This window comes from Macaca nemestrina, chromosome 4 (genome assembly GCF_043159975.1).
Source record: "Macaca nemestrina isolate mMacNem1 chromosome 4, mMacNem.hap1, whole genome shotgun sequence".
Classification (NCBI taxonomy): Eukaryota; Metazoa; Chordata; class Mammalia; order Primates; family Cercopithecidae; genus Macaca; species Macaca nemestrina.
The window spans coordinates 9,395,424-9,416,489 of NC_092128.1; the positions used below are offsets into that span (position 1 = coordinate 9,395,424).

The window sequence follows — 21,066 nt, forward strand, 5'->3', positions numbered from 1 at the left end:
CATATTCAGGGAATACTATGTAGCCATAAAAAAGAATGAGATCATTTCCTTTGGAGCAACATGGATGGACCTGCAGGGCGTTAACCTTAGCAACTAACACAAGAACAGAAAATCAAATAATGCATGTTCTCACAAGTGGGAAATAAATGATGACAACACATGGACACAGAGAGGGGAACACCACACACTGGCACCTACTTGAGGGTGGATGGTGGAAGGAGAGAAGATTGGAAAATAATACGTATGCATAGTACGTGGCTGATGAAATAATCTGTACACCAAACCTCCATGACATGAGTTTACCTATGTGACAAACCTGCACATGTACCCCTGAACCTAAAAAAAAAAAAAAAAAAAAAAAAAAAAGATGATTCTCTACAGAGTACCACTTGCAGGAATTTATCCTTCGAAAATATTCCTATAATTGCATATTATAGGAATAGATACTTCAGACACATGTATATGGAGATTCATGATAGCGGTTTTTTAATTCCTCACAGCAAAACACTGGAGACCATCTAAATATCCATTGGCAGGGAATTGGATAAAACCAGGCTTTGTCTCCTACCCTGGAGGGGATGAGGAGAAGGTGAAGATGCAGAGAAGCAGAGGATGCTGAGGGGACTCTATACCTTGGTCTTCTCAGTCAGGTAGAAAACAGGTCATCCAAAGAGAATCAAGGAGGTAGGCTGGGAATCATTACTTGGGAAGAAGGGCAAAGTGTGAACCAGGCATGGTGGGAAATGGAGAAGAGGTGAATTAGAAAGGAATAGAATTATTGCTCATTAGCAGAGAGGCACAGTAAGGAGAAAAGGTAAACATCAGAAGAGGTGTCATTAAAGGACTTTCCTGATTCTAAGATCTTGAAAGAGAATAGTTTGAGTGATGATCACATTTGGCTATGAATACTGAATGATTAAAGTAAAACCAGAAGCAGCAAACAAACCAGAAGCTTCCTTATCTACCATTTAAAAGTCCACAGCTAGGTGGTCCAGGCATGGCTTTCCGTAGGGTCAAGAACCCGAGTTTTTTCTAGCTGCCTGGCTGGCTTGGCTTTCATCCCAGCATGCCGTCACCCACATCAGCATCTCATCGACCTTCCAGGCAGCAGGAAGATGGAAAAGACAAGTCTTTCCTGTAAGTACACCCATCACTTTCACCTGCATCTCATTGACCAGCCTTGTGCCTGTGGCCTCACAGCTCCAAGAGGGTCTGGGAAATGCAGTTTTCCTTCCAGGAAGCTGTGTGCTCAGCTGATAAACAAGAAGCAGGGTAGAAGACACTGGTAGAAAATGCTGAATCTCTGTCTCACCACACACCTTGAGAGCTGCAGTGAGTAGAGTTTGTGAACATTTGTAGAGCCGTGAAGAAGGAAATCTCTTAGCATTGGGAGGCCTTAGCATTGGAAGCACATTGCCATGGTGTGTGACATTCCTGAGGACAAAAGGAGAGGGTGGAGAGGAAAATAGGATTGTTAGTCTGGTTCTAAAAATGTCCAATGTTTCTGTGTAAAATATCAGAGAAGACATGAATGGTGAGAGAGTAGTGGAAGGAGATGGCTTTGAGAGAGGAGAAGCGTGGAGGGATGGCAGAGGAGCTGGGGCTTAGAGACAGCATAGAGAATGAAGCTGAGAAGGTGACCCCACCCTCTGTTCTGGAAGTTGAAGGGGAGGTATGGCTTTAGGGGAAAGCTGACCTTCGAGTGTACAAGGATGGATAAAAAGGCAGACTTGCAGGGAAAGGTTAAGGTGGAAGAAGACTGTTTATAGAGTAGCCGGAGGGCTGGCGGGCTTGGGTGGAGGAACTGAAACAGTAGTGAGGATACGGGAAGGAGGCTGCCCCAAGAGACCATTTCTACTAACAGAAGGCATTGGAGGGTAGGGACAGGAAAGGGGCAAGTACCCAAGTTCTAGGCCAACGTGCTAAGTGTGAAACTGGAACAGCAAAAGGTACTTCTTAAAAATGTAAGTGTTTGTAGGTACATAGTATATATATTGATAGGGTACATGAGCTATTGGGAAACAGGCATTTTATGTGAAATAAGCTCACCGTGGGGAATGGGGTGTCCATCCCCTGTAGCATTTATCCTTTGAGTTACCAATGCCACTTTTTGGAGGGAAAAAAAATACTAAATAAAAAGTTCACATCTCTTCTTAAAAGGAATCCGCTTTAATGAATAAGAAATTATGAAACACATCACTGAAAATAAAAAGTTCTGTTTTTCAGGCCACTACATCTTATACTAATAAGGAAAGTCACAGGATACAGAATATTTTCAACTCAGGGGAGTAGAGCAAAGCACCATTTGCTAAATGATCACATTAGCGCCTCAAGTGACACTACATTTGACCAGGCTCTGTCTTCAATGTCTGCTTCTCTGATGTGTTTTCCTGCCATTCAATGTAAAGATAGTAAGACTTTCCTGCTTTCAAGTAGTTTTATTATAAGAACTTGTTTTTAGCCTATCTAAAGTATAAACTTACATTGTTTACATAAATCTGAAGAATTATTAAATGTATTTTAGGTAGTTTTTAAAAAGGTTCATGAAACATGATTAGTATAAGGGATACTAAAAATCATGAATTGTGCTTCTGAATTCTATGCTGTATAGCTGAACCTCCATGAATTTTAAGATTTGTATCAAAAAAAAAAGCTGTTTGTTCTCTAGAGCATAGAATACTATGACATCCTCTAGTTTTTGAGATGGTTGATATAATTCAGTGATCCCTTCTGCAGAAGTTTGCTTTTAAAGCTTAACTATGACGTAAAATTGCCTTTGATAATTGGAACATCTGAACACAACGTAGAACTTATACTTTAACATGTTGACATTTCATCTTCTGCAAACTCTCTTGGCCTTATAAGGGCTTATTCGTTGAGCTGTAGATCCTGGTGGTTTGTCTTGGAAATAGAAGACCAGTACCACCCCAACCCAGAGAGAATGTCTAGATCAAGAAGAGGAAAAATTAAGACAACTAGGAAATGGTGAAACAGCATTTGTTCCCGGAAGATACTGTTCTGGTCCAGTTTTAAGTGCTGTCCACATAAGTGTTAAAGGAAAATCAATCTTGGGGGCCCCAAATCACTCAGCTAAAGGGAAAGTCCAGCTGGAAACTGTTTAGGGCAAACCTGCCTCCCATTTTATTCAAAGTCACCTCTCTGATTATGAGATAAATCTGTTTGTTTCAGACTGCCTCTTTTAGAGAAGCTCATCGGAAATGCAAAAGAATGCAACCTTTTGTCTCTTCTCTACCTATGACCTGGAAGCCCCCTCCCAGCTTCCAGTTGTCCCACCTTCGCCTGGCATTGTCCTACCTTTCCGAACGAACGAGTATACATCTTACACATATTGATTGATAGCTCATGTGTCCCTAAAATGTATAAAACCAAGCTGTGCCCCTACCATCTTTGGAACAGGTTGTCAGGACCCCCTGAGGCAGTGTCACAGACACGCATCTGCAGCCTTGGCAAAATACACTTTCCTAATTAACTGAGACCTTTCTCTAGATATTTGGGGTTCACCTAAGGATGAATAAGAAGAGGCAGAGTGGGAAGAAGGAGCCTTGGGTTAAGGAGACTTCTTGGAAGCTCTGCTAAAGTGAGGTCTTGCCCTTAGCTACAGTCTAGAGCCTCCTGGGGAGCTTTTACCATGCCTGGGCCCCACCCTAGATGTTCTGATTTAATTGATCTGTGGTGAGGCCTGGGAAATCGCACTTTTATGGACTCTTCAAGTGATTCTAATTTATATCTGGGGTTAAGAACCACCACTTTCTACCCTCAGCATTTGCTGATTTCAGAAAAAAATGAAACCTTTACCCTAGTGTCTAATAAGAAGTTAAAATGTAGGCACCCATTTAAAATGTTGTTATAAAGTAAAATGTTTATTTAGAAATAGAATGTTCCTATTTTGGTACTGCAAGGAAAAATTTGCATTCAGACAAAAGGTATTCTCAGTAAGGCAATTTTACTTTCTGTAGAAAGGGTCCTCTTTGCAGATGGAATAATGGCCAGAGCACACTTGAACAATGGAGGGAAGCAGTTTTTATCTTTTACGTAGCTTGTCTTTGCTACTGTGTTTTGTCTCTATTGGCTAGAGCTAGACTTTATAATTTAAACTGAACTTGATTGGCTTACGATTTAAAACTTTTTTAAATAGGTAAAAGTAATGGAGAAGAAAGGAAAAGAGGAAGTTGCTTATGAAATATTAGAAAAGTAACATTCTTAAATAAGGAAGGGGCATAGGCTGCAAGCTGGAACATGCTTGTAAGCATGCTTAGCACAAATATCTTGGTTAAAGTACAAGAACATAGAATGTACTCATTCCTTTTTATCTAACCGCTACATAGGATTAGGCTTAATAAAGAGTTATTAGCACAAAACAAGGAGGCTTGAAGGAAGTTAGTTTTTAAAAGAAACTATTATTTTTAACACTTATGATTTATTCTTTAATAAGGAGGGAAACTTTGAAGAGGAAACTTTTTACTTTCTACAGTTCGCACCTCTTGATTTTATAGTTTTTTTTTTTCTCTTTAAACTTTCTTAACATGTCTTGGCTTAGCTGTTTTGCTTGAGTTTTTAAAAGAAAGTTTTTTTGGTTGATGAAATGCCAGGGTAAAAGAATAGTTAATTGAACTAGCACAAGTACTGCTCTAATTATTTGGCAGGGTGTCTAGTAAAGGTGTTCTACAATACTGCTATACATCTGCCTCGGGATGAATAAGGGCATACTGATGAGTCAGCTCTTGGAAGTGCTTGACCTCACTGCATCCTGTTTAGTCTCTAAGGAACGCCAAATTATTCTTTTGTTGTTGGAGACACGAGGTAAAATTGGTCTTGGAAGATGGAGACTGGATGGCCCTCGGCGGCTGACCCACAGGGTACTGCACTTCAGGAAATAGCAGAGAGAGAGTTTGGCACAGTTCACTATCCCAAGCTGTAGGATTTTGAAAAGGAGCCACCATGCAGTCCATGTCTTGTTGTAGAGGACCATCTGAGTGGAAAGAGGACAACCTGGGCCTTTGGCCTACTATGCACACAAGCATGACAATTGCTTTTATTTAGAGTGCAGATAGAATATTTAGTCTATTTTAGCCAGGCATTTATATCTTGATACCCTGTTTTAATTGCTGTGGTTTGATTTAGATTTTCTTTTACTATAGAGACTTTGGTTTTGTCACTGTGTTTGGGAGGAGTGATGATGCAGAAGTTGAACTAGCAATAAAGTGCATTTCAAAATTTTCTCTAGGATTTTTTTTTTTTTTGAAATGTTGGCTCTTATACTATAAATCCTTACAGGAACTCATTATGTCTTCCCAATCCGAGAAAGTCCAAGAGGGACGAAGATATTTTTTTTGAAGTAGTAAGCTGTCTTTTGGTTATGTAAATCTCTATAAGGTATAACTAAACCGGCATCAAAAGTGATAACTTGAGGTGAGTTAGATCTAGTTACATTAATAATAAGATGGGGAGTAAAGGGAAGAAAGGAAAAAGAAAAGATAGATTGAGTTTTTCTTAGCTTTAATTTGATAGGGCTTGACCTTGGAACAATGGCTCATGATTCCGACAGTGATGATGCTTTCTTGACTTGGGTGTGTTGTGTCCATCTTTTTTCTGCTGTGCAAATGGCAGTCTCAGTGGTTAGCAGCATGAGGTAGGGTCCTCCCCAGGCTGGCTTGAGTTTTTTTGTTTTTATTTTTTCTTTTTATCTTTTGATGATGACATGGTCTCCAGGCTGGTGCAGGTTTACCAGAAATTTTAGGGGTGGTACTTGTGTTAAAAGACTTTTAGTTCTGAGGGAAGGGAAACATAGAAGATAAACTAAGTATATAATTTCTGAACAACTGATTTTTTTGTTTTGTTTTGTTTTAAATGTGGGGACATTAGCAGTGGAATATAAGTAAGGCAATTTATAGGTGTCTCTTTGATTTTATCATCTCTAGTGCCTTTTTGCTGAGAAATTTTCTTTTTTTATTTTTACTTATGTTGTCTCTGAGGGACTCTCTGGGGCTCCTTATTTTGTCAGAACTCTGCGTATCTTGGGGCCCAAGACCCCACGGTGACACCCCTTGCTCCATCCCTGCTCAGCGTTGCCTAGGGGGTGCAACAGCCCTGCCCCCTCTTAAGGTCTCGACCTCCCTGTGGCCTTCACTGCTCCTGTGCGTTGCAGCTTTGGGTATGAGGGGCTTTGTGAGTCACCCAGCCACCTTCAGATTTTGCTCCTGCCTGAGTCCTCGCTGTCTGGCCCCTGGCCTTGGGCGGGGCTGCGCTGTCTAACAGCCACTTGGCCCCCTCCCCTGTACAGGAAGTGTCTGTTCAAGGTTAGGTCCCCTCATCAACTTGTGCTGCAGCCTCTCTAGGAGCCGCTGGAGGTGGAAACTTGTTATTAACTTTGTGCTGGAGGGCCCTTAATGGGTTTTTTGATGTAGATGGAGCAAGATTTCCTTTATAAGGGGTTTGGATAATGTTTCTCTTTGGTTTAATAATATTTATTTTCTTTTTGAATTTTCATTAGCACCTATTTTTTTAACCTTTTAATGTAGGTAAAAATCCATATTTTTTTGCCTCTTTATAATTCTTTTAGTAAAAGTATGTTTTACTTTCCTTACATACTTTGCACATAAACTGTTTCTTTAATAGTTTTACATTTAGGATGCCTAATTTTAAATTATACAATATTTCTTGCATGAATTCCCTATTATAACATTTTTTACGACTTTCATAGACCATCTTTCACATGCCTCAACTTTCTGACTTCTTTTTACACTCTTTCTTTCCCCAGTCACACCTTCTGTGTCTTTCTCTAATCTCTTCTCTTTCAGCCTCTCTATCACTTATTCTCTCCCTCTGTATCTCTCTTTCTCATTTACTCTCTCTCTCTTTCTCTGTCATCTCATTTCCTTTTTCTTTTCTACTTAGTCTTTTGGGCTGGGTGGGATTTTCATGGCCGCAGTCTGGGCCCGGGCCGCCGCTGGCCCAGAGGCTCAGCAGATGCCTGGCATAAATTGCACAAGTCATTAACGCTGGGCTAGAGGGTGCCTTTGTCTTTTCTCCTTACCTTCACATCCACAGCCCTTACATACTTACTTTGACCTTCTCCTTTAAAGTACTGACTTTGCTTTCTTTCTCTTTGCATTTCTGAGTTCCCTGTCTTCCTTCTTTCACCTCTTCTAGAAAACTTTAAAATTTTGCCAAAAGATTTTTGCTTTCTGTCTCTGCTCTTCTCTTTCTCTCTCTGCTGGTCTTTTCATGCCTCTGCCAGCCACTCACGCTGCTGTTCTCCCCTCTCCTTCCCCTCCCACTATGGAGTGGCCAGCGGGAGTGGAGCTTAGCCTCTTTCTTCCCCTGAGAAGATGGGAAAGGGAAGTTCTGAATATGTTTTCCTACTACCAGAGGTTTGTGTGAGGTTCAATCTCCCCCTGATGGAGATTTTTCACCTCTTTTTAACCTCCAAGACACCCCGACTAAGGAATACTTCACTCACATCCTGCAGCTTTTCTTTCCTTAGTCCTAACTAAGGAATGCTTTATTGCCCGTGTGGTTTCTCTTTCCGTGGTATATCTTAACCAGGGAATGCTTCACTGCCCTGCGGCTTTTCTTTCCTTGGTCTTGACCACCAATGAAATACTTTACCAGCTCTTCTGGTGTTTCCTTCCTTGGCTCATGCATGAGGTTACCTGGTCCACGTGATATGTGAAGATCTTTTACTCTAGGTCGCCGGCTGGTTTCTTTCTGCCTTGCTGAGAGTCTAGGTTTATTCATTGCACCGGGTGTGACTTGATTCCTTACCCCTGAGGCCCCTGCAATGAGGCAGTGGGGCACGTCTTCATGAGAGAGGAGGAGAATGTATCCTTGTACGGGCCACCATTGTGTTATAAGTAAAATGTTTACTTAGAAATAAAATGTTTGGTTTCTGGTACTGCAAGGAAAAATTTGCATTTAGACAAAAAGTTTTCTCAGCAAGGCAATTTTACTTTCTGTAGAAAGGGTGGGTGCTCTTCGCAGATGGAATAATGGTCAGAATACACTTGAACAATGGAGGGAAACAATTTTTATCTTTTATGTAGCTTGTCGTTACTACTGTGTTTTGTCTCTATTGGCTGCAGCTAGACTTTATAATTTAAACTAAACTTGATTGGCTAACAATTTAAAACCTTTTTAAATAGGTAAAAGTAATGGAGAAGAAAGGAAAAGAGGAAGTTGCTTATGAAAAGATTTAGAAATGTAATAACATTCTTTAATGAGGAAGGGACATAGGATGTGAGCTAGAACGTGCTTGTAAGCATGTTTAGCACAAATATCTTGGTTAAAGTACAAAACAGAATATACTTATTCTTTTATATGTAACAGCTACATAAGATAAGGCTTAATAAAGAGTTATTGGCACAAAGCAAAGAGGCTTGAAAGAAGTTAGTTTTTAAAAGAAACTATTACTTTTAACACTTATGATTTATTATTTAATAAGAAGAGAAACTTTGAAAACAAAACTTTTTACTTTCTACAAATGTCAAAATAGAAAATGCGGAGGGGGTGTCTGGAATTGAACTGGGGGCCTCTTGGTCTGCAGTCCAGTGCTCCACCCCTGAGCTATACCCCCTCCTGCTGTTATGAGGGTCAATTAATATCTTTGACTTGTGCAGTCATACCCAGATGACCTATGTGTTGCCACTTCACAATGGAAGCTCCTAGGAGCTGCCAGGCCTACCTCAGTGAAAACTCATTGACCTTGTGCATAAGAAGAGGCAGTGCCCCCTTGTAAAATACTCTGGATCTTGTGTCTTCCCTGCCTTGAGTCCTTGGTTGCGGGCAGCAACCTGGAAAAGCGCTGCCAGTGGCTGCTAGAATGGCCTTCAGAGTCAACCTCCAGTACCTCTTATGGTGGGCATGTACAAGAGAAACTGTGTGACTGAGATGTCTGTCCTAACATACTTAATGACAGAGTTGGGCCTGGCTCTCCTAGCCCAGTATTCCATTCAGGGCAGATTCAGCACAACTGCAGTCTAGGACAAAAGATGATTCTTCCAACTTTTACTTCTTCAGTTAATACAGATGGAGAATGATAGAGAAGGAGCAACTCTAAGAAATAGTGAGAAGTAGGTAGCTGAGTAGATTTCAGTATCCCCAAAAGCATTAGTAGGGCCAATGTTACCATAGTTTCATGACCAAAAAGTGTTGGTAGAGAACAACCCCACTTGGTCTCATTTTTTTTCCTTAAGCGACAGGGTATTTTTCTGTCATCCAGGCTGCAGTGCAGTGAAACAATCATAGCTTACTGCAGCCTCTAACTCCTGGGCTGAAGCAATCCTCCCACCTCAACCTCCTAAGTGTTGGGACCCCAGGTGAGTGCCATCATACCTAGCTAATTTTTTTTTTTTTTTTTTTTTTTTTTTTGTAGAGACGAAGTCTCACTATGTTGCCCAGGCTGGTCTGAAACTCCTGGCCTCAAGTGACCCTTCTTCCCTGGCCTCCCAGAGTGCTGGGGTGACAGACATGAGCCACTGCTTCCAGCCTCCCGTGAGACCTTTTCTGATGATAGACAGAACTCCATCCCACCTAGAAAGAACACTTGGAGTAACACTTGGGTTAGCACCTTTTCATCTCCTCAGCCGTGCCAAGGCCCCACTTCTCTTGTCACAGGAGCTGGTAAACTCTCTTCTGCAAACTGCCTTTCCCTGCTACTGGAATTTTCTCCTTTACCCACAGGCCTTTGCCTTGTAGTCCTGGCAACCTTCTCAGAAGGCAGTCAACAGCCAGCCACTCCTCTCTACTGCAGGCCCAAGAGCCTGCGGAAACACTGACTTCCACTGCCATTTCTATGATAGTGTTAAAATCCTCTTGCTTTTCCTTTTTGGCAGTAGGGTGGACTGCGAAGGAAGATGCAAAGGAATGATGAGACTACGGGAGCACGGAATGCTCTGCTGGCAGGGCTGGGCAGCAACCTGAGTCCAGGAGGGCTGGGACGTGTCTGGATTCTGGAGGCCAGGTGTCAGTAGTACAGTGATGAATGGGCATTTCTAGGAAGAAATGTTAGGCCCCACACATGGTGAGGAATCAGGAAAGAGACTGCCTTGCACAAAGACAGGATAAGCGCTGAGCTCTTTTGGAAGGAGTGAAGAGAATACAGGAAGAAAGAAAACCAGTCCCGAGAATCTCTAGCCGCGGGCTGAGTGGCTGGGGTTTAATGGGCCCTGAATTCACAGTCTTTTTTGGGTCTGAAAAACTACAGGCAACTTATTTCAAGTTGGAGTTGGATGTGTAGTGCTTTAGGCTCCTGGCCAAAGGAAAATCCTCCCCAGACTGCATCAGGAACTATACTTCAAAGAATGCCCATTGATAGAGTTTGGACAAGCACAATAAGCCTGGGAGAAACAGTGCGGCGTGGATACCAATAGCTGTGGATTCTGAAGCCAGACAGCCTGGCTTCAAGGCCTACCCCACTAGAAGACCTTGCGCAGATTACTGCCCTTCCCTTTCTTCAACTGTGCTATCTGTGAAATGGGGGTAATAAGAGTGTCTACGTGATGGATTGTTGTGTAGATAGAATGAGTTAATCTACGTAAAGCACTGAAAACAGGACTGGCACGTAGTAACTTCTGTATACTGTTTGCTGAACAGTTAAAAAGTTTGCAGGGAAATCAGCTGACATTCATTAGAGCCAATAAACGCAAGTAAGGGAATAAAAACCCATACGGCAGGAGAAGGTATCTATTGCACATAACTGATGAAGGGTTTATACCCAAAATATATAAAGAATTGCACAAGACAATTTAAAAATACACAACTCAGTAGAAAAATGATGAAGAGATTTGAGCAGTTACATCATACAATTGGGCATCCAAGCAGCCAATAAGCTTATTAAAAGATGCTCAAACCTCGTGAGTCTAGAAAGGTGCAAGTTAAACCACAGTGAACTATCGCTAGAATTGTTGCTAGGATGGTTAAAATGAAAGAGACTGATGTTACTCAGTGATGGTATGTGGAGCCATAGTAACTCTCATCCCCTGCTAGTGGTAGTGTCATTTGCTGTATCCAGTTTAGAAAACCATCTGGCATTATTGGCTAAAAGTAAAAGTAAAAACACCCTCTTCCTCAGCAGTTATATTCCTTGATACAGACATCAGAGAGTGTATATGTACATGGAAGAATGTTCATGGCAGCATTTCTTTTAATAGTCCCAAACTGGAAACAAATGCCCATGAACAGTAGGATAGGTAAATAAGTCATGATCTAGTCATATAACGGAATCCTAAACAGAGTTTTAAAAAGGACAGAGTACCACTACCGTGGAAAAACACAGATAAATCCTATAGACATAAGACTGAGTGAAAGAAGGCAGTTTCAAAGGAATAACTATGTACAATTCCAGTATATAAAATCAAGAACAGGCAAGACTAGTCCATGGTGATAGAATAGTGTTACGTTTTCAGGAGAGAGGGTAATTGGGAAGGGGAACCACGGGACCCTCTGAGGTGCTAGAAATTTTCTATATCTTGATTTGGGAGGTGGGTACATAGGTATGCATGTGTGCAAATTAATTGAGCTGTATGTTGAAGATGTGTGTACCTTACTGTGAGTTGTATTTCAATTAAAAGTAAATAAAAAGGAAGACATTGATACTTTTCATTTCTGGAATGTCTTAGTTGATTTATTTTAAAAATATATTTGGTGATTTTTGATAAGTCTTTTGCTCCTCAATTCAGTTTCCATTTCTCCTTTATTTAAGAACACTTTTGTCTTGCTTTCAGTTTTCAGTTGAAAGCTTTCACCATCCCACCATTAAGTAAGATTTCTTTTTATGTTTTAGGTAGACACATCATGAAGACGTGTTGAATTTGATTGGATGTTTTTCTTCATCTATTTTAATGACGTGATTTTTTTCCTTTAATCTGTTGTCTTAGCTTGGCTTTCTTTAGAAGTAGACCCTGAAACTAGAATTTAAGAGCAAATAGTTTATTTGGGAGATAAGTTCAGGAAACACCAGTCAGGAATGGTAAGGCAGACAGAGAAAGGAAAGAAGCCAATAAAAGGTGGTGTCAGCCTACATAACAGACAGAGAGAAGCCCTCTGAGAGGAAATTATATTTATTTAGGGAACAAGCATTGGCAATGGGAATACAGGTGTCACAGTAAACTGTGTGTTTTTGAGGAGGTCGTGGCAAGGTAAAGGCAAAATGAGAAGGATTATATAAATTGTTTTGAAGAAATAATTCCTGGCTACAGCAATCAGTAACAAAGGTGGCAACAGTCCAAGGCTGGTCAGGCTTTTGCTGGGCAAATGTCCTTGCAGAAGTATTTTTTGTGAGTGTGTAAGGTTACAGTGGCCTTTGTGCAAGGTTGTGGTTTTTACAGAGTCTTTTGTGATAGTTCTTGTTATCAGGAATTCATATATAAAAACTCTACCTTTGTGGCCTTCCCTGGCTCCGTTTGTCCGGTTTTAACACAAGTGACTCCATTTTCATTCTGACAGCTTTCACAGTGGGATATTAGACAAGTTACCATTATAGGCACCATTATAGGCAACTGGAGCTTAATACTGTTAGGGACTTTGTAAGAATGTATAACATGCTTTAGGGTTGTCCTCTCCAAAAGAACAAGGCAGCTTGTGTATTTCTCCATCTGCTTCCATCAGTCATGGGTAGAGGGTTGCTTTCGAAGGTTGGTTGCTAATTATTTGGTACTTTTAGCCTGTTATATGTTTGGGCAGCCTGATCATGCCCTCAGACATAGTTCCAGGTGCTGACAGTTGAAATTGGGGCCTGCATGCACAGAACTGATAAGTTCTGAAGGAATATCAGTGGGACACTAACAGCATTTACTATGTCCTATAGTGTGGTGAATTACAGTAATAGATTTTTCTAATGTTAAGTCAATCTTACATTCTGAAATGATCTTAATTCGGTTATTATGTGTTATTCTTTCTTATGTAATGCTGACCTTGATGTATTAATAGTTTTGCTTATGGTTTTTAAAGTCTATTCTATGTTAATATGTGAGATTGGCCTGTTTTCTTACATTGTCTTTGTTATTTTTGATAGTAAGTTTAGCCTCATAAAATGAGTTGGGAAAGGTGCGCTGTTTTTAAGTTTCTCTTCTCCAGAAGTGTCTGTGTAAGACTTACATCGTTTCTTTCTGAAGTGTTTGGTATAACAAGTGTTTAAACTACCTGTGCCTGCAAGTTTTTTGTTACTCTTTTAATGGCAAAATGTTTCATTATGAATTCAAGTTCCTTAATCGTTCCGTGATTAGTCGTGATTTTTAGTTCTTCTTGTGTCACTTTTGATAAAATTAAGCCAGATGTTGAGGACAAATACCACTAGTATAAGCATAAAGTAAGATTTATTTGGGAAAAGTTACAAACAATGCATCGGAATGTCTGCAACTTCCCAAACTCTCTTTATTTCAAGGAAACACGTTCTTGAGCTGGACAAGTTAGACACATGGTAGCAAGTACTCCAGAAGAGACATTCTTTCTCTGTGCCACATCAGATATTTGGAGGAAATATTTAACAGTAAAAGCTTCTTGGCAAAAGAATCAGCCTTGCTGGTAGACAGGAGAATGTGGAATATTGCCACCAAGTGTTTATGAGGTTGGCATAATGGCACCTGTATCAGCTAAAAAATTGTATTTTTTCCCTTCAAACCAGCTTAGTACTGCTAAACTAAAGTGGATCAATGAGAAGGGAGAGAGAGCTGAGACCATCAAGCAGACAAAGAATTCCTCTCTTCATGTAAGTTTTATTTTTCTAGAAACTTTTCCATGCCATGTAAATATTATATTTCTTTGGCATAAAATTGATCATATCATCTTACAATCTTTTTAATTTGGGGGGAACTATAATAATGCATTCTTTTCTTTCCTGATATTGGTTATTAGTGTTACTTTGTCAATCTTGTCTGGGTTATTACTTTTATTGTTTGTTTCCAAGAACAACTTTAGCTTCATTGACCCTCTCTTGTGTGTTTTCTACTTAATTAATTTGTGCTTTCATTAATTAATGTATTACTTTCTCCCTTATTTTTTCCTTGGATTCATTTTACTACTACTTTCATGCCTTTTGGGAGAGATGCTTAGTTTGTTCATTTTAACCTTTTCTTTCTATAATGATCTATTATTAGATCATTTTCTATAATGCATCTAGAGATGCATTAAGGCTGTAAATTGCCATCTAAGTACTGTAGAGCTGCAACTGATAAATTTCAATATCTAGTATTTTCATCATTTAGTTCAAAATATTTTCTAATTCCTATTACGATTTATTATTTGACCCATGGGTTATTTAGAAGTAGAATTTTTAGTTTCTAAACATGAAGATTTTCTAATATTTGTTGGATTTGTTATTTGATGTTATTAATTTCTAGCTTAATTTTATTTTGGTCAGAAAACATGCTCTTTATGATTTCAATACTTTGGAATTTGTTAAGACTGGCTTTGTGGTTCAGTATACAATTCATATTTGTCAGTGTTCCACGTGCGCTTGGAAAAAAATCCATATTCTGCATATAAGTGCAAGATTCTTTACATGTTAAACAGGTCAGTTTTGTTAGTCATGTTGTCCAAATCGTCTGTGTCCTTTTGATATTATGTGGGCTTGTTTACAAATTCACAAGGGTTTTTAAGATCTCTCACATGAAAGATCCAGCAGAGGTTTGTCCATTTCTCTCTTTCAGTTTCATATATTTTCACTTATTATGTTTTGAGGCTATGTTATTAGGTACACCAAATTTAGAATTGCTGTTTTTGGTGAATTGAACTTTCTGTCAATACAAAATTACTCTCTTTATCCCTGGTAATGCTTCGGGCCTCAAAAACTATTTTCTCTGGTATTACTTACTATAGCTACATCATATGTAGTTGCTTTAGATACAGATATCTTTTTCTGTTCTTTTATTTTTAACATTTCTGTATCCTCTCTCGTGAACAAGATACAATTTTTTTAATCCAGTTAATTTTTTTGTGTTTTAAGTGGAGAATTTAATGGATTATATTCCATGTTCATACTGGTAACAATGGATTCTATGCCATGTTCATACTGGTAACACTTTTGATTAAATTTCCTTTGTCCGGCAAGTTCTAGTTTCTTTTTATCTCCTTTATGGTCTTATTTTGGACACTATAGAAAGAGATCCTCACAGTTTAGAGGTGAGATTCCCACCACAGCCAAGCCTGGAGTGAACTGGTAAAAATCTGCAAGAGTCCCCTGAGCGAATGGATTCCTCCGCTGAGGGGATCACCCAAAAGATGGTTAATGTGTGACTGACAGAAGGTAGAAGTGGGCTGTACACAAGGAAACCAGTAACCTGGTCTACTCCTGAGAGTGACCTAGACACCTTGAGCCAGGATCTGCATAGAATTAAAACATAAAGAGCTGGAGAGTAAAATCATTGGCACTCTCCTTGTGCTGACCTAGGCAGGGACAAGTGTGTCTGGGAACATCAGTGTTCTCAGTGCCCATTGAGAGGTGGACTCCAGAGAGGAGCAGCACACAATCCCAGCTCCAACAAAATGACACCGCTTCTCTTTGTACTGTCCAAGTCCCTCTGCTCAGACTGCAGCTCATCAGCAACTGCTGTCTCCCCACGCTCTGTCCTTGCGATGCGTTCCCTCTGCTTTACAGAGGGAGTCAAAGCCGCCAGACCTCAGCTCCTCGGCTTCCCACCCTACCACAGACATCTCTCTTCCTCTGTTCTCAGTCCTTCCCCTTCTCTCTCAGAGGAGACATTCTCCTGTCTCCTTCCAAAGCAAATCACCCCATCTGTACTCTGGTCTCTATGACTGAATTGAGTTCTTTCTCAATCTCGTTCCTTCCCCCACCCAAAGCATGCTCAGTCTCTATCCTAAGTTAGGTTAGATTGCCCGCTTTCCCCTGTAGCTACTGCTATATTGCTCTCTGGAAAAAAAGAAATTTTTATTTCTCAACTCTTCTTTCTCACATTTTCCTCAGCCTTTACGTCTGATCAGTCACCAAGTCCTATAATATTTTATCTTGAAAGTTTCTCTGGAATCCCTTTTTCTCCTCTACATTCCTTTCCTTACTCTGTGTCACTGGGCAGGCTGTTTAACTCTGTAAGCTTCAGTTTCTTCTCTTAAACACAGATAAGTTTCTTATAACAAATATAACTTATGATAAACTGCCTAGTGTGATATTAGCACATAATAGGGGTTCAGAAAATAACACCAGTTCCTGTCCTTGTCTTTTGGCAAACTCCAAATCATCCTCTGTAATGTCTCCGAAATGACCTCCTGAAACAAGTGACCTGACCTGGTTGCTTCATTTTAGGGCACAGGACTCCTGTAGCCCCCAAAACAAACTCAGAATCCAGCCAGTCACGGTGGTTCACGCCTATAATCCCAGCACTGTGGAGGCCAAGGCGGGTAGGATCACCTGAGGTCAGGAGTTTGAGACCAACCTGGCCAACACGGTGAAACCCCGTCTCTACTAAAAATACAAAAATTTGCCGGGTATAGTGGCACATGACTGTGATCCCAGCTACTCAGGAGGCTGAGGCAGGAGAATCCCTTGAACCCAGGAAGTGGAGGTTGCAGTGAGTTGAGAACGCACCAGTGAACTCCACCCTGGGTGACAAAGTGAGACTCCATCTCAAAAAACGAACAGTTGGAATTCCAAAACATCTCACACATGCAAAGTCTTGAGTCTGGTCACCCACTTCCAAGCCTTAGGCTGCAGTCACAGTCCTCCCACCCCCTGCTCTGCACACTCATCACAAAAACACTTCCGATCTACTCCGTATGCAAGCAGGCATACCTGCAGGCACGAACACACACGGGTGCACACACACCCAGGCACACACACCTCAGTCTTTCTTTTAGACCCAGACAGCACTCCAACAACATTGCATCTTTGTTCCTCTGCATTTTCTGTCTAGCACGCCCTTCCCACACACTCACCTTCAAGACCTCACTGATGCTCACTATCTCTGCAGAGCTGTCACTGAGTCCACATCCGGAGGCGTCCCGGCTGTAGTCCACACTGCTTTCTATCGCAGCTAATGTCATTTTTTGTTGACATCACTTTTCCTCACTAGATCGAGAGCTTCTAAGAGAGAACAGGGATGATTTGTGCTAGATTTCACTCATCTCTATCCTCCCACAAAGGCTGGCCTCTTGGTTACTAAATATTTGAGAAATTTAATTGAGGGGGTTGACTGCTGACTCTGTACAGGTTGATAGCTCTCTGGAGTTTTGTTCTCACCCAGAGGGAGAAAGATGAGGGAGAGGAGGCTGCAGGGTTACTGGCTGAGGGTTCCGTGGCCTTGGTGGAAGGGGAGGAGGCAGCAGAAAGAGAGACACATTTTCAGTGGGGTGGGTCAACCCTGCTTATATAAGATGGCAATGTCACAGCTGTGGTTTCAACACTGAAGAAATACTAGTTATGGCTGGACATGGTTTCTCATGCCTGTAATCCCAGCTCTTGGGAAGCTGAGACATGGAGGATTGCTTGAGTTTCCTAGGTCTAGATTAGCCTGGGAAACATAGCAGGACCCCACCTCTATGAATTAAAAAATTAAAAAATGAGCTGGACATGTGGCACTGGCTTGTAGTCCTACCTACTGGGGAGATTGAGGCAGGCAGATTGCTTGAGCCCAAAAGTTTGAGGGTACAGTAAGCCATGACCTGTACCACTGCACTCTAGTATGGGTGACAGAGCGAGACCTCTTTCTCTATAAAAAATTAAAAATTAAAAACAATTTGCCGGGCATGGTTGCTCATGCCTGTAGTCCTAGCTATTCAGGAGGCTGACATGGGAGGATTGCTGGAGCCCAGGAGTTGGAGGCTGCAGTGAGCTATGATCATGGCACTGTACTTCAGTCTGAGCTGGACCTGAGCTGAGTGAGACAGCTTGAAAGAAGAAAAGGAGAGGTAAGGAAAAGGGAAAGGGAAGAAAATGGAGAGGAGGAGAAGGGAGGGAGGGGACTAGTCAGAAAAATACAGTCATTCACCTGTTGGGTGACATGTCAAATAACGGCTTGGATCTAGTGCATTAGACTGCAGACTAAAAAATCTGTCTGTTTCAGATCTCCATGCCGACTCCTGACTGTTTCTTTGGTGGTGGTGTTTGTTTGTTTGTTTGTTTTGTTTTTGAGACAGAGTCTCCCTCTGTCACCCAGACTGGAAGTCTGTGGCACAGTCTTGGCTCACTGCAACCTCCACCTCCTGGGTTTGAGTGATTCTCGTGCCTCAGCCTCCTGAGTAGCTGTTATTACAGGCACCTGCCTCCATGCCTGGCTAATTTTTGTATTTTTATTAGAGACGGGGTTACGCCATGTTGGCCAGGCTGGTCTCAAACTCCTGGCCTCAGGTGATCCGCCTGCCTCGGCCTCCCAAAGTGCTGGGATTACAGGCATGAGCCACGAGACACAGCCAGGCATTGTTCTATGTGCTTTAAACCCTCACCAAGGAAACCTATGAGGTGGTAGGATTATTATCTTCCATTTGACAGATGCAGAAACTGAGGCCCAGCAGAGGTTGAGTAACTTATGTGAAGTGTCACTCAACTCACACGCCCCAGCGAGTGTCCAGGAGGGCCTGCCTCTTGCAATAGAAATCAGACATCCCACAGGAACTTCTGAGGTCTTCCCACTGCTGCCAGATGTATGCAAGGAACATGTGATCTTCGTAATTCCGGAGCGGGGCAAACTGCTTGGCGCCTCTTCAATAGGTGACATTTAGTGAGTAAATGACTGTGACTCAACTGTGACTCTCCTGACAGCCTCAGCCTCCTCTAGCATTCCCCTCCAAGTTGTACTTGTCCTTGTTAGCACAGCCTCATGAGACTGAAGTCCCTACCCCTCAAACCTTAGCCTGCCAATTCTAAGAATTCAGAAATGCAGCTCTGCACTCTGTGGCTGGCTCTGGACCAAAACAAGCACCATTTCTCCTTGACCGGGAGTATGGGATGGAAGATGGAGAGAGAGGCTGGAGGGGAGGAGCATGGAGGGAGTGGCTAGGGAGGTCGGAAGGGCTATCTACTGAGCAATTCCTGAGACCTGCTTTGAGTGCACTGTACTAATGAGGTGGGGAATTGCAAGATGAGGCAGCCTTCAGGGGATCTGGATGATTATAATGGATTAAGGAGGCAAACCCCATACAGATAGAAGGAACATCAGTGTGGCTCATGCCAATCTAAGATGTATGTGGATAAAGTTCTCTACCAAAATTAAACTTAACAGAAGTGAGAACCTGGATTTGAACCAGGGACCTCTTGCTCTACAGTCAAAAAGCTCTAGCCCTGAGCTATACCCCCATGGCACACTGAGGTTACCTAGTTCATACCTTTCATCAGTGTGGGAGCACTCAGCTTTGTAAAATTAAATCATGGCTTCCCTCCAGGACTTTCTAGAAGCTGCCAGATGTGATTCACAGCTAGACACCTTCCCTCAGCTCTGCAGCTCACCAGGCCTGTCCCTGGGTGGAGCCATGAACAGGAGAAAAGGATGGAAGCTGCCTGCAGAACCCCCAGTCATTTCCCATTGTTTTTTGGAGTTAACCCAAGAGCTGGCCACTGGTCTCCAAAACAGTCCACAGATTCTGATCTGACCTCCCAGCCTGAATTCCTTTTTCCTGCAGTGAAGACAGAGTGGACAAATATGGTAACTGATGATAAACTGCCTAGCATGATATTAGCACATAGTAGGGCATAGTAGGTGTTCAAAAAATAACACCAGTTCCTGTCCTTGTCTTTCGGCAAACTCCAAACCAGTATCTATAATGTCTCCTAAATGACCTTCTTAGACAAAGGACTTGACCTGGTTCTTCATTGCAGCACACAGGACTCCCTGTGGCCCACAGAACAAAGTTGGAATTCCAAATCATCTCATACGAACAGACTCTTGAGTCTAATCCCCTACCTCCAAGCCTTGGGCCACAGTCACAGAGTGGGCTGAAATACAACTGCAGCCGCAGAGCTACAGGAGTTGGGTCTGCAGGGGCAGCACTGCAGAACCTCTATCTCCCTTGTTAGAGTAGCTGAGCCAGGCTTTTGGCCTACAAGGTTGAAGCAAGGGTGTGAGTGAGCTCTGGCGTGGGAGAAACCAATTCTCCAGGGGGAAATATCTGCCCTACATGGGAATGCTGCGTGCTGTGATGTGTCTCCCCAGGTCTGGCCACCACTCCATTGCACAAACTGCTGCTGTGGGAAGGAGCCAGGAGGGTGATAACTTGGGATACCATGCCCTGTCTGTTTCTGGGAAACCTGCTGTAGTGCTACTCTCTGGTCTGCCCTGGAAAAACCCAGAAGCATTCTGCATGATAGCTGGAGAAATTACATGTATAGGGGGAGCAGGGAGCTGGATACCAAGAATATGAGGGATACCCATGGAACTGGTGCTGGAAGAGATGAGAAGTTATCCAGCCGGGGTGCAGTTGGGTAGGCCTGAGGTGTAGCTTCCAGTTCCAGGGAAAATCATAGGTGGAATGGATGAAAAGAAACTGGAATATGACCAACAGCTTCTGTGAAGAGCATAACAGCTTGTATGAATAGAAAAAGTGCAGTAGGGGGCACCCAGATTTGAACTGGGGACCTCTTGATCTGCAGTCAAATGCTCTACCCCTGAGCTATACCCCCTACTTGTCATGAGTGTCTAATAAGCACCTTTCATGTTGGTAATCACACCCAGCAGTCCTACAGCACATTGAAAGTTCCCGCTTGCTTTTAGAGAGTAAGACCAGCAACGGATTTTACCACAAACTCACCCCAGAAAAGTCCATCCCCAATTCCCAAACCCTAGCCCCTGCTCACATACCTGCACATCTCCCCGCTTTCCCTCAGTCTGTGGTGACGGGAGCAGCTGGGAGGAGTGTGCCCGTTTACTGCTGGAACAGCCTTTAGGTCTACATGTCTGATTTCTTCTTGTGTACAAAATAGCAGTTTGGAGACACAAATTGAGACACATGCAATACTGACATATAAAGATATCTCTCAGTCTGGGATCTTTGCATTAAATCCAGTTCATGAAACAGTTGGCGAAGTTGGGGAAGTTCCCAGGCCCTGACATGGATCAGAGAGCAGTCCTGGGAAGCATCATGGAGACAACATAGCATGAGGACCACACA

At 42.1% G+C, this 21,066-nt stretch overlaps 1 long non-coding RNA gene, 1 other non-coding gene and 1 pseudogene across 2 annotated transcripts; 2 read left to right on the forward strand and 1 right to left on the reverse strand.

Moving 5' to 3' along the window:
• The window catches only part of LOC105475000 (zinc finger protein 777-like), a 149,896-nt pseudogene that overhangs the window by 125,209 nt on the left and 3,621 nt on the right, over nucleotides 1-21,066 (forward strand).
• Nucleotides 1,144-11,617, forward strand: LOC139362692 (uncharacterized). Its single transcript, XR_011621873.1, has 2 exons — nucleotides 1,144-9,335; nucleotides 9,852-11,617. It is a non-coding gene; the product is annotated as an uncharacterized lncRNA (long non-coding RNA).
• TRNAC-GCA (transfer RNA cysteine (anticodon GCA)) lies at nucleotides 20,507-20,578 on the reverse strand. Its single transcript has one exon. It is a non-coding gene; the product is annotated as a tRNA-Cys (tRNA).